Source organism: Rhamphochromis sp. 'chilingali' (genome assembly GCF_963969265.1).
Source record: "Rhamphochromis sp. 'chilingali' genome assembly, chromosome: 16".
NCBI lineage: Eukaryota > Metazoa > Chordata > Actinopteri > Cichliformes > Cichlidae > Rhamphochromis > Rhamphochromis sp. 'chilingali'.
This window is the reverse complement of record NC_137943.1, coordinates 1991244-2005791: the sequence shown is the minus strand read 5'-3', so window position 1 is coordinate 2005791 and position 14548 is coordinate 1991244. Positions and strand designations below refer to the sequence as shown.

The following is a 14548-nucleotide window of genomic DNA, read 5'->3' as shown; positions in this document are numbered from 1 at the left end:
GAGTGAGAGTCTGCAGCGTTTGACTTCCAGGGACACTTGTCTAATGCCTTTATTTTTTAGGGCCGTGTCCAGTTAATACTACACTATATGGTTATATGGCAGAATTGAGGCACTTCAAATAATTTAATCCCAGCAGTAGCATGAATTACAATACAGGAGGTTTTTATCACTAGGAAAGCTGTAAAACTTCTCGGGGGCCAAATATAATTGTATGAAACCGTTGTGGTTTCGAGCCTGTTTCTACCCAATAAACCATCACACAGACCCACTGAAAGCTTCACACGTCTCAGGTTATCTGTGTGCAGTTACCTGGAGCATCAGAAGCTTGAAACTTGCTCCACTCTGTCTTCATCGCTGTGCTCTGCACACTTGTTGCTCACCGCATCATGTGCATGTTCTCAGGTGCTTTTGGCTAGAATTCATAGGATAGACACAGACAGGGTTCATGAATTATTGCCTGTATCATAAAATAATGGAACGGGCAGAATACATATATGCTCAAAATCATTCATATATTTCCTGCTTTTCAGGAATTGAGGTGGTAATTAGCCTTTGGTGCAGTTTTTGACCCAAAACCAATGATGAGTAGCTTACATCACTGTCACTGGTACAGTGCTGCACTGATGCCTTCCTGAGAGCCATCCCAATGCAAGCACAGAGAGTTAAGTCAGGAGTTTTTTCATTATTTCTTTTAACTAAGGGGGAGTGAGGTCAAATTTTACCTCAGGCATGTCATGAATACTGAAACCTGGGCTGACTGAACTGACCACAGCTTCTGACTTTAGCATCACTGTGTCCTTTACACAAGAGGCCGACTATATTATATTATATATATTATAGTATATTTCTATGCAAAACAAGAGGAACTTCAATACACAGCAGTATATTCACAGTTTAAACCACACTGTAAAATATAACTTGTTTCAACTTAAAAATATCAGGTAAAGGGCTGCCTTAAAATTTTAAGTTAAGTCAAGAAATAGAGTTTGTTCTTGTAACACAACCAAATGTTGTGTTGATGAAAAATCACATGTCGTCTAAACTTTCATCTTAGTTTAGTTGACTGAGATTTGTTAGCCAGTTCAACTCCTTTAATTGTCATTTTTACTTGGGAAAACCCTTTCAGCTAAATTAAAATAATCTATTGTTTAAACTCTTGTCCTAGTTCAGTTGACTTGGGTTTTTCAGTTAATTCAAATACTTTAGTAGTTCTTTTAACTTAGGAATCTATTTCAGCTTAACATAATCTGTTAGCTAAGTTGATTTAAGTTTATTAATTAACTGAGCTCCTTAAAGTAGCTGAGTGAACTCGTAAATCAGTTTCATTTTAATTATCAGAGTTGACTGACTGGATGTAAAGAAAAATGTGTATTGAACATCTTAAGTTTTTCTTTTTTAAGCTTTCTAACGTCCATTTCAGCAAAACTACCTGTTAGGCTTATCTTAGAGTTCAGGTTTAAATATCTACATTCCTTTAAATAAATTTTCTGTTGTTTACAGAAAAAAAATAAAAACCCACAGATTCCATTAAAGTGTATCTGATCAATTCAGGCAGAAAGTTTGTTTTAAGAACATGACAAGATAATTACTCATGAGCATGCAACATTCAACATTTATTGTGCCATCTTAGTCATCTGAGAAACAGAAATCAGTGACGTAGCTCATCAGGCTCACAATCCATCAAAACTCAAAAGTTGCTCCCTGTGAAACAATAAATTTGAACTTGGTCTTGAGCCCAGTTTGGGTGAAGATTAAATTCTGACCAATACTCTAGGAGCAGTAGTGATTCTTGTGAAGTAACAACATAAAGTCTGCATTATTGTAATGTATCAACGGGACACTTGCTATTTTAGAAAAGTTATTCTTTACATTTGCAAAATTTTTAAACTTCATTGTGCTCAGTCACACCTGTTAGCACAAAACTTGAAATATTAAAATAGTACAAAACCTTTGATGAGTGACAGTAAAGATCAGTTTATAACAACTAAGACATCAAACTCTTCTATTTGTCTTCGTTTACAATTGCAACAAATTGGGGCCTGGGGCTCGGTCACTCAGGCACGGCTGGCTGCCGGCGGAGCTCACGGGCGCGTCACTGCAACTCCCCCTGGCTTCTGCTCCGCGGCTGCTGAGTGAGCCCTCATCTGGGACTCTCCTCAGCTCTTACTGGGACAGTGGCGCGGCTGCCCCTCTGTTGGTCTTCCTTGGTCTCTTGTGTTCTGGGGGCCTCTGGATGTCTGGAGTTTTGATCTCCTCCATACCTGCTTCATGCCCTGGAGGACGGGGCTGTGGCCCCCCCACACCCTCTAGCAGATCATTACATGAAGGAACCTTTTAAAAACAAGCGCGTCCATGCTCACAGGTGTACACACAGGTGATCACACCCACAAACTACACCCTTTTTGGCTCCTACCTCAAAGCACACTGTGTTCTGTTGATCTTATGTGCTGCACAATAATGTTTAATATTTAGTATTTACTGTCATATTCCCATATATCATTGTGATGTTGTTTATTCTATTACTCTTGTTCTCTTCTGCTTGTTTTCTTTTTTCTTTCTCAGCAGGTGATCCAGGTGATTGATAGATGCATTTTTTTTTCTTTTTCTTTTTTTTTCTGCTCATTCTGTTGGTTTTTGTTTTTTGCCCTTCTCCCCCGTCCCTCTTCTCAGCTGTTTCTCTTTCCCTCTTTCTTTCTCCCCTTCTTTCCTCCAGTCAAGTCTGTCCCGTATTCAGTAAGTGAAAATAAAATGAACAATAAAAGGTGAATCAAATGGACCATTACGGCAAGGCTGGGATGGTCAATTTGGTAAAGTAAATCCGTTGGGCATCTTTCTTTGCCTTTAGACAACAACTCTGATGGCATAAGAGCCAAACGGGACAGGCAAAAAAAAAAAGAAAAAAAACCCCCCAAAAAAACAAAAACAATTGCAACAAATTCCACAGAACCAATATCTCTGAAAATGAGTGCATGCTTCTGAAACATTTGATAATATGAATATTTCAGCAACATTAGTTTGAGTCTGCTCAATTGCAAAACAAAGGAAAAACTACTGACTTGATGAGATAAGCATCTGCAGAGTCCACCATTATATTGTTGTTCACGTAAGTTTCTTAAACCATGAACAAATGAGTAATTGTCTAATCTGGAATGTAAAGTGTAGTCATTTAGTGACATACAAAAGTGAGAATGAGAACTTGCAAGAATAAAAAAAACAAACAGTAAAATAAAAACTGTCCTTAACACTAAGGCAATTGTATGCTGTGAGCATACAATTACAGTTCTGCATGGCGTTCTGCAAGAGTCTGTTTCTTAGACCATGCACTAGTGAGACGCACTGCCTTCCACCAATGTTCATTAGGATGTTCTGAATGACTTCAAAGATGCCCTTAAGTTCCGTTGGATAGTCTATGTTGAGGGCAAAGAGAAGGCCCATCAGCATGGAAATGGCACTTGAGACATCCCTCAGATTAGACAGGATTACTGCCGCCTCAACGACAACCAACACATCGATGATGTCTTCTTCTTTCACCATCACAATGGCAACTTTCATCCTCTTAGAAAACGTGTCTTCAATACCTGTCGGCTATAAAAGGGTTCAAAGACAAAAAATAAAATAAAATTACACAATATCCCTCGTGCTTAAGAATTCATGTCTTTCCAAAGAAGAGCCACACTGATGCCTTGGCTGATGCTGATTGGCTTTGGGTAACACTTATTAGTAAAGTTTTTTCAGAATGAGATATGCACCCCCATGTTACAAATCCATTTCTTGCTTTAAACAAAGACCATGTTCATAAATAACTGAGCATGTCTTCAATTGCAGAATTCAAACAAAATTTTCCATTTAAATGGTAACTGGCCTGTATTTGTAAAGCGCTTTATTAGTACCTTAAGGACTCAAAAGCGCTTTACACATTCAGTCATTCACACACATGGGTGGATGACTGAATCGTGGCTCAAGAGTTGACAGTTCGTCTTATCATCGGAAGGTTGCCGGTTCGAGCCCCGGCTCCGACAGTTTCAGTCATTGTGTCCTTGGGCAAGACACTTCACCTGTTACCTACTGGTGGTGGTCATAGGGCCCGGTGGTGCCAGTGTCCGGCAGCCTCGCCTCTGTCAGTGCGCCCCAGGGTGGCTGTGGCTACAATGTAGCTGCCATCACCAGTGTGTGTAAATTTAAATCTACTTACGCTAAATATTGGCTGTGCTCTAAACCAAATCTGTCTGAGAATACATGAACTGTGCAAACTGCAGCTACACTACAGGATCAGATTGTGGCTCCATAGACCATGCTTCTTTAATCAGTTTATTGATTCAAGTTTATTTTTTCTCCCTATATTAACAGCATAAAAAAAAAAAGAGCATATAGACATGGCTGAACAGGTTGCATAATTGGCACTGAATATCAACATCCACCTTTACCCAGCTGCCCAATGACTCTGGGCCAGTAACCTTTATTTGCTATAGTTTATTTGCTTGTTTTATTCAATTTTAAATCATGCTTTTTATTTGTTCTTGTTTCTAATGTCTCTGTAAAGCACTTTGAATCACCTTGTTGTTGAATTGTGCTATACAAATAAACTTGCCTTGCCTTGCCTTTAATTGCTTACCCAGTCTACACAGTCTACACAGTCTCTTTTCCAGGGTCCAGGACACTTCACGAAGTATTGCCCCCCACAGCTGTAGCAGCCACTGCAGCCCCTTAAATATCCTAATGTCTCTGCCATTACAATATACAATGTGAGAAATCAAACGTAAAGCTGAAGTGAAGAGTACAGCAGCGAAATGTCAAAGACCCTGGTGAAGACACGAATAAACACAAGACACTAATAATATCAATGCTAGCTTGCCAGTTAGTTTCTCTGAAACCCAGACCAAATCCAGTGTCAAAGATCTTGTAATAATACATTTGGTGAGGAAGAAGTACACATGTTATCATGTGGCATCTATTGTTTAGTTTAAAATCCACTGTGGTGCTGTCATTATAAAATTTACTAAAATAAACAATGCTAACCTTCACAGTCTTGAGAGTGTGTGAGGTCCTCTGTCCTCTTCCTTTGTGTAGGGCTCTGGTCAAAGAAGTCAAAAAGAAAACAAAAACACTTTTTAAACAGTGTTTATGAAGCATGCAGACAGCTCCAAATTCACAGCTTTTGATACATAATTCCATCAATATATGATTATCATTGGAGATTTTGAATCAGGCTTATCAGGACATTCAAGTAGAATATGATAAATAAGTGTATACTTCTTCCCACTCCCTTTCAACATGTAAATTAATCAGAATGGTTTTTTGTATGTAATTTGTATAGTATTTTTTTCTCTCTCTTATTTCTTTTCTAAATGTACTTGTATATTGTTCACATGTTGAAATAAATTACCAATCAATCAATCAATGATATCCAACCTACCACCAATATACACAGTAAAAGTTACCACACTAAATGTCCAGTTGTGAAATGTGATGACAGACTTTACTCATCAGCCTTCTTTCAATGAGTTCATCAGTTGAACTGGATAACCTAAAACTTAAAGGATTAGATTTCGCAGTTGAACACTTACATCATCACCGAAGCATTTTATGAGCCTAGTTAGCCCTCCCATGCCGCTCTTGATTTTGTACAGCTCCACGAACCTCTCCATAATGGTCAAGCATAGCAAAAAGGAACCCTTTCAGGTCAACAGATGTAAGACAGGCAAATTCTGCTTCAACCTGAGCAACAGAAGAAGAGGGGTGGGGAGTACAGGCAGAATAAAAAAAGATTCTTTGAGACCCAAATTTAAGCAAACTGAGGCTTAATCTGAGGCCCATTAGAGAAAACACAAACACACAAAAGCAAACAAACAAAAAGATGCACTTTACCTGCCGTTCAGCAAACAAGGAAGTTCAGAGAACAATAAGCTCTGTCTTGAAATCTTTTAAAGTAGAATGATTGTGAAAATGACTTATGTGATGTAAAACTGGAGTAAATGTGTGATTAAAAGAACACTGAGTGAAAGGACAAGTAACAATTGCCTTATTCCTCAGATGTTTACCTTGATGAGCAATACTGCTTTTGTCCAACTGCCTCATTAAAGTTACACAACAGGCTTTTTACATTAAAGCCAGCGAGTCCATTACATACTCGCTTTTTATATCTGAAATACTGTGCACATTCTGTGTATATGTAGTGGACGGCAATTTACCCAAAAGAGTGCAAAGTTTGCAAGTCCACCTCATTTAAATGACAAAGTCAGATGTGATCATCTAGACCTGTGAAAATAAATTAATGACAAACCTTCAGTTATGGATGTTATTACAACCACAAGAACCTAAACAGTCTGCTCCACTGCTTTTGTTAATGAATCATTTGTTGGTAGCACGTCTGAATATTTAGTTTATGCCACCTGCATGCGATCATCAATAGTGCAATATTACTTCTTAAGGACCCTGACACTACAATCTTTATATCATTTGTTCTACAGAGCTATTAAGTTACAATATAATCTGTGGTGTTTCCAATATGACAAAATGCACAAATTGTAACTTACCATTTGACTCCACTGACAAAATTAAATCCCCAGCATCAAGTTTGGCTTCACAGACCTAAAATAAGTAAAATAAAAATATGTTATAATTATATTGTTTTCGCCATTTATTCATGTTTGCTAATTTTCTGACATATAAACAATGTTAGTTTTGTTACAATACAGGGAATGCAGTTTAATTAAAAGGTAAATTATGCAAAAAAAAAAAAACCAAAAACACTTCTGCAGTATATCATGCCAAAAATCAGTGTCTCTTATGCCAATTATTTTATCTCTACAGCTCTTTTAGTATGGAAACTCACACAATCTGGTCATACTGATCACAAGAGTCCAAAAATAAGTTAAATTAGTGAGCTGTTGTTAAGCATAGAGCATTTCAGGGTAACAAATAACTGCACAATGTAATTAAAGCAAAAAATAAACACACTGGAGGACTATCTGATAAAAACTAATATAATGCTGGTTTGTGGACCATATTTTGTCTCAATCCTCAGTGCACTCTTGCAGCTTAGCATGCAGCACTTAATAACAACTTAAGTGATTACATAGGTGTAAACAGATGACAACAAGCATCGGAGTCCTGCCAAAAAGTTCTTTTTGAACCCAGCCAGTTATTGGAAATATTGCCAAAATGAACTTCCACCAAAATACAACAGCCTGTTGTTACAAGTACAGAGACAATATGAAATAAGCTTAATTAGCTGAGTTAGCTTGCTAATATCGCAGCAGTGGTTGAGTGCACAACCTTAAAGCTAGCGGCACAATACTTGTGACTTGGTCAGTGCCACATTAAACCCATAAAAAAGGCCATATGTCAGTTTATTAGGTCAAGTTTGGTCATGACACACAAGCTGGACCTTGTGGGCTAAAGTTACATTAGCTAAAGCAAACATTTCGGTAAAAGAGAAAACCCACGTCATGCCATGAATTCAAAACATGTTCCAACTTTCGTAGCTCTCTTTCCTTATAGTTATAACCAATGTTACTCACCGTGAAAGCAGATTCCAAAGAAGACGATTAGAAAACGTCCAAGTAAAGTGAGCATGTCGTTAACCGCCAATTCCCCATGATGCACCTCGATAGCAGTCACGTGGGACAGTTTTGAATCCTGCTGTGCTCAACTTACCCACATTGTCAAGTTAAGATAAGTTGCTGATTTAGCTGGACATGAGTTTTCAAGTTAGCTTTTTTTTTGGTGTAATTGGGACGTTTTTAACTTGTAATTCTATGTTATAACAACAACTTCAGTCATCTATCGTCAAACTGATATAGAATAATATGTTGAAAAAACAAACGTCTAGAATTACATTTTACAGTGCACAAAGACATAAACACAAAGCGTTTATGGATCACGGATCAGGATCAGTGAGATGTGGCTTTCTCACCCGACGGCACGGACACGGCCGTGGCTGAAAGCCGACAGCTCGCTGATTCTGATCCGTTGGCCGGTCCGCGCTTTGTGTTTACGCCCTTTTTGCGCTGATTCTGAAGCTGCAGCTTTTATCTCTGTCCAAACAATATTGACTGAACTGTGGTGTAATCTATATGGATGTACATGCATGCGCCACTAGGCGGCAGTACTTACCCACAAACAGGAAATGGGTTGGCACGTGAACAGCCACAAGAAAAACTGCATTAAAGATTGTTGTTGCTCCACGTTATCACTTGAGCAGGAGTGTTATTCAAGAGCCCAACACAACATGAAGCAGCGGCCAAAGAAGATCCAAACTACGCTTCACATAAACATCGTCATGAATTCACTCTGACTTTTGCTGTTTCGCTTCGAGCGCGATAAAAATCACACTTCATGCACAGCTCTCTCGCTCTCTCTCTCTCTGTGATGGATGCATGCAACCACACAACTGAGATGCTTGGGTAATATTCATTTGGTCTTTTGTCTTATGTTTACGTTATGCTCTAAAGCTTCTGTGATCATAAGTAGTGATGGGACGTTCTGTATCGAGGCTTCGGAGCGTGTGTCGAGTAATGAGGGGGCGTTTCCGCGAAGCGCGTATCGAGGCTTGCTTCATTTATGGGAGGAGCTGAAAATGATGACGTCCGAAGCCTCGCTGCCCGGCTGTACCACGTGACTGGTTCATGAAGCGGTTCGAATTTTTTCCGCGAGCTATGAGAGCGATATAAACCCCTCAGACTTCATTCAAAATGTGGGTGTTTGATGAAGAGTTGCGGTTAGTGAGAGTTTGGAGACAGTTTGGAGGTTTATGAGAGTGAGGAGAGAAAGTCAGGAGAGAATGGAGCCAGCTAAGAAGAGGAGGATGTCCTCCCCTGTGTGGGAACATTTTGATCTTATTCCTCCCAACAAGGTATGTGAATTTCCACAGAAGATGGATTTTCATAATACTGATGGTGCAATAAAACCTATGTTAGGCTGTCTGTACTTTTGTACAAGGTGAGGTGTTTGCTATGTGCCAGGGAGCTGGGATATAACAACAACACCTCATCCATGCTTAGGCACTACAGAGCTATGCATGAGAATAAGGGGAACACCGATTGTGGAGCAAGACCAGGTGAGCCATCAAATGCCATGATACTATAGCATGCTGTAATGTTACTAAATGATATAACAATATCATACAATGCAATAAGTGACGTGTGTGATATTTAAATTTGTGCTTTGTTTTTATTGTCTTTCCATACTGCCAGCATAAATATACACAGTATACTGCATCACTACAATATAGATGTTTTACACACTCCTTTTGTTGTTGACATTTACAGGCTGTGTGCAAAATGCCACACTCTTCAAATTCATACCAGCTATTATTTTTACGTCCAGTAGGTGTCCTGCTAGAGCAAATGAAGCTTCATGAAGCTTCGCGTTGGGGTGAACCAATTGGATGAAAAGCTTCAGTGCTTCATGGGGCTTCATCTGCCCATCACTAATCATAAGTTAACTAATTTGATATTTTGAGTTTACCTGTAATGCATGACAGCACTAAGCTATAGCCCAAATGGTGGCATAGACTTTGCTTTGCATTGTTTGTTATTTTATATAGGTGGGTGATTATATTTCTGCTCTTTCTGCGTTACCTGACCTCCGCTCCAGTCCTTCCTGGTTTGGCTGAAAGAGGAGGCTGAGGGTGGAGCTGGTTCAAATGCAGAAGCCAATAAAGTGGACTGGACCATCTATTGTGATCATGCAGGGGGAATGGGGTTCTTCTTGAATGATGGTTAGCTGTTATCTCTTTAGTTTTCACATTTGGTGTATATAATGGTTTATTCATTTGCTATATAACTGGAGCTGTTTCTCATTTGGGCAGGTCAGTTTGTTGAGTTATGTTTTTGTTAAGTGACTTTTGAGTAGCAGTCTGTTAAGTTAACCTCTTTTATGGGCCCACTTGCTTCTTAAAAACTTTATTTTTTGTTATTTTGAATTTTTGTAATCATCTTGTCCTTTTTGGGGGTATAATAAAACCCATTTTTTTGAAGATTACATTTGTGCCTGTGTTCCTGCCTGCTTGGATCATGACACTCTCTCTCTCTGTACTTCAAGAACAGTTTCCCGTCTAAAAATCTGTTTTCTGCATTATTCGCTTGCTTGTTACGCACAAGTCTACCGTTGTTTACAGCCTGTCGGATGCTGTTTATTTCCTTTCACTTACTTCCAAAAAGAAAGCCTAATTTCTGCTGTTCAATACTGAACATATTTAAACTTTTTAAAAATGAAAAACTTTTGCTGTGTCTCTAATCCAACCTCTGTAACCTTGCTTCACTTCAGCAGCATCAGGTAATGTTCAGATGTTGATTCATGGTTTTCTTTCGTTTTTGATTTACTGCAGAATATTTTTATAAAATCCAGGCCAGGAAAATCACCTTCATGTTTTTCTGTTTTATCCTCAGCTACTTTGACACAAAGGCCTCTGCTGTGATGTTTACACCTTTGATAAAGTCTGGCAAGTGTCAGCTTTCTTTTTATTAGGGGTGCAACGATATTCGTATCGATATTGAACCGTTCGATACAGTGCTTTCGGTTCGGTACGCATATGTATCGAACAATACAACATTTGTAATTTATTTTATCAACTTTCCTTCTGACGATGCTGTCTTTGTTGAGCGCTCAGTGAATCTGCGTTCGACTACTCTGCCTAGGCTGCACTGTCGAGCGCAGATCCACTGAGCGCTCAACACAGACAGCATAGTCAGAAGGAAGAGCGCAGGGCAAGCTAGCGTGACAGAAGTTAAGCTCTCCTTGCAACATGGACCTCCCCCACCCTCATTCAGATCTGGCGTTTGGAATTATTTTGGTTTTCATGTGACGTATGACCCTGAAGGTAAGCGAGTCATGGACTAAAGTAAAACAGTATGTTGGATGTGCCACGCAATGCTTAATTACATGGGTGGGAACTAGTGTGTTAGCACAGTTAGCTCGTTAACGTGTTGGCCGTCTAGCCCCATGCACGGGGCGATCGGCGGTAGCTCGTTAACGGAGATTTGCCGTGTTGTGGCGTTAAGGTCATTTCAACGAGATTAACCTGAAAGCACTAGTGGGAACACAACGAATATGACTGCACATTTACGCCGACATCATCCTAGTGCAAAGACAAAAACAACAAGCATGCTACTAACTTTAGCCGAGTCATTTAGACAGCTGTTAGCACATGATTCTCCTTATGCTGCTGAGAATATAGCCCAGAAGAAGCGGATAGTATAGCTTTTATTTTGGAAAGAGACATTTCTCTGTAATAAACTCTCTTTTCCAAAGATGAGTGATTCCTCAATCAGATACAGGGCTTGCAATATCGCTAGCCCGACGTCCCGGAGCTAGCGATTTTTTCAGTCGGGCTACCAAAATCTATCTCTTCCCTGCCCGTCGGGCTATTGTAGGAAAAATATATGTCAATGCTTTTGCATTCTTTCAGAAATGTAGCTGGGTAATTATGTCATTGGCATCGGTGAGCCACTGTCAATATGTGACATATTGAAATCGCGTTTGAATTTGCGCTTGTTTTTTTTGCTTTCACTTTGCAATCGTGCGAACTGTGTATAGAGAGCGACAGCACTGATCTGTGAGTGATGATAATTTGTGCACCAATTCCTCTGACATCGTCTTATTAATTGTTAGCTTACTATGCAAACATGACAAGTGAAATCTCCCGCAGCTTAAACATGTGAGAGGTTGATCGCGCAGAGAATCGCTGAGCTTATGTGTGTGTGTGTGTAAAAGCAGCAGGATTTATATTTTAGTTCTGCTGAGCCAAATAAGACAGGTCAGGGTGAAGAAGTGACAGCCAAAGAAAAGCTTACCACAAAACGGAGAAGTTATGACAAATCAGACTATAAGGCAAAAAGAAAGTGCAGCTTTATGGTTTCATGGACAAAAGAATTTCTGTGGCTGCAATATGACGAGCTAAATAACCAGGGCTGCACATAAGTGGTCCGCAGGTGCGCATTCGCTGTCAAAATAAAAAACACGCACAAGGGTTAGGGTTAAATTTAAAAACTGTACTTTTGAGTTAAAATATATATTTATAATTTTAATAAATGACAAATTAAAAAGGCATGAACATTTTTTTTGTATCGAAAAAATATCGAACCGTGACACCAAAGTATCGAACCGAACCGAACCGTGAATTTTGTGTATCGTTGCACCCCTACTTTTTATAGATATAAAAATATGGATATGTAGTGATGCATGATCAGAATCCAATCGTGGAATCGATTCTAGAAATCAGTGACGATACCGAGCCCTAACAGTTACACAATCATATCAAAACTCTGTCCTGATAGTTTCCACTTTCTCTTTTGTATCAGACACACTGAGAAAATATTCGGGATAAATAACCATGAAAAGAATGTATATATTCAGTTTAGAGGTTTACACATCACATCATTATAATCACAGAGCCTGTTTCACTAGAATCGTCCACTTGATGGCGCAGTAGAGCAAATGAATCATCACAATGCTTCAAACCATAAATCGACCAGTTGGATAGAAGCTTCAGTTCATCACGAGGCTTCATCTCACCAACACTACTCACCAAGTCTCGTTCAGTTATGTTCTTATTATAGTTATCATAAGAGTCTGAACACATATTTTACCCATTTTACCTGAATTAACATGAAAACACAGTGAAGCAGCAAGTTTTTTAACCTTTAACATGTCTGGGCCTCTTTGCTTAGGCTGCTGCCCCCGCGACCCGGCCTTGGATAAAGCGGATGAAGATGGTTGGATGGATGTTTTTAAACACAAATGAAACACTATACCATGAATTGCATCATTGTTGTTGTTTTTTAATTAGTTTTTTAACCATTATGATCTATTTATTGATTATTTATCACCTGTAATATATTTCTTATGACTGTTTTTACTAGCAGGCTTTATTTATTGACAGCTATGTTTACCAGGGTTACATAGAGCTGCTCAAAGCTCATTCCTGTCTGCAGAGCTCATAGTGCAGGAGGCCACTAGAGGGCGCTGTTACACAGGCACACACTCACATTTAAACATTCAAACATTTAACAGTAAAATGTGAGCGACAGAGACTTTAAACGAGAACCTGAACATGAAAACAGAAACACTGTGACCACAAACACTGATGACACACTGTGGATGTGACGTCACAGTGGGCATTTACACACTCTTTAACACACACCTCTCTGATTTCACCTGAACTCACACTTTAATAAATTCACCTGCTGATCTTTATTCACACACAAGATACACGGCTTGTAATTCCTTCCGCAATGAGAAATGAAGTGCTGGAAAAACTACACGATGGAAATCAAGGTGTTGTAAAATGTAAAGCTCGTGTACGCCAAACAGTGTGGTGGCCCGGGCTGAGTCAACAAAACTCTGAGATGGTGATGCAGAACATGCATTCAAGAAAGACACAATCACAGTGAGCCACTCATGCCAACAGGATACCCTGCCCGCCCATGGCAGAGTGGGGGAAAACGTACCTTCTGGCTGTTGACTAGCACTCTAGATTTGTTGAGATTGCTTTGTTAAACAAAATCAAACGATGTCATTACTCACCTGAAATCTTTCTTCGCCCGTCATGGCATCCCAGAGGTCCTCATGTCTGGTAATAGGCGACAGTATTCAGGTCAAACCTTTGCAGACTTCACAGCAGCGTACGGCTTTAAGCACATCACAAGCAGTCCTAAGTTTCCGCAAAGTAATGGAGAAGCAGAAGGTGCTGTACAGACTGAAAAAAAGCAGCTGATCCATATCGAGCTCTTCTTGCCTATAAAGCTACACCACTGCACCACGTCTGCGAACCACATTGCCGATACTTCCATCGCAGCTGGAGCCGACACTGCCGGACGGCGCACTGCTTGCTCCAAAGGAAAGGGAGAAAAGAAATATTCTGTTTTTGTTTAAAAGGGGAGATGTAGTGTATTCATAATTGTCCCTGGTTGTGGCATCGCAAGAAATTAGTTGTTTTTATAAATATATGGGTATGCATAATAGTTATTATTCATAGATACCTACATCCCAAGTTCCTGTTATTCATCTGAAAGAAGCAGATAGAATGAGTGTTGTTACCATGGTAATGCCAGGAGAAGCAGTATTGGTTCTGTGTTACATTAATGTTGTAAGAAAGAGGAAGAAGAGAGGGTCCTGTAGGACGCAGTAAAATGGACACTGATGTTCTGAACATGCACTGAAAAGAAGGTTCAGTAAACAAGTCGCAACGATACTAAGGCTCAGTTATCTATTTTTGTTTTTGAAGATGCAACACTTGTTGTATGGGCTGTATGTGTTTATTGTTCGATTGTGTAATTACGTGTTGCACACTGGCAATGCATGCAGGTGGAAATAAAGTGAGTAAAGAGTTGGTCTTAGTGCACACAGTTGTCCCCCGTACTTATTCCGATTCAGAGTAAGAATCACACACAAACTATAACATGACAACACTGACTGGGTAGTTATCAGTGAAAGCAAAAACATTAACAACATTAAATGGAGTTAACAAGGAGCATATTACTGTTTTTAATGGTACAGTCACAGTAAGTGGGCAAAGAACTGCACATCAAAAATGACAGGAAGGTAC

General features: G+C 39.4%; 1 long non-coding RNA gene across 1 annotated transcript; it reads right to left on the bottom strand.

The window, feature by feature from the left end:
* Positions 1-1200: 1200 nt before the first annotated feature.
* Positions 1201-7596, bottom strand: LOC308383406. Its single transcript, XR_013969133.1, has 6 exons — positions 7521-7596; positions 6534-6588; positions 6189-6255; positions 5565-5715; positions 5017-5071; positions 1201-3585 (listed from the first exon to the last, which is right to left on the bottom strand). It is a non-coding gene; the product is annotated as an uncharacterized lncRNA (long non-coding RNA).
* Positions 7597-14548: the final 6952 nt, after the last annotated feature.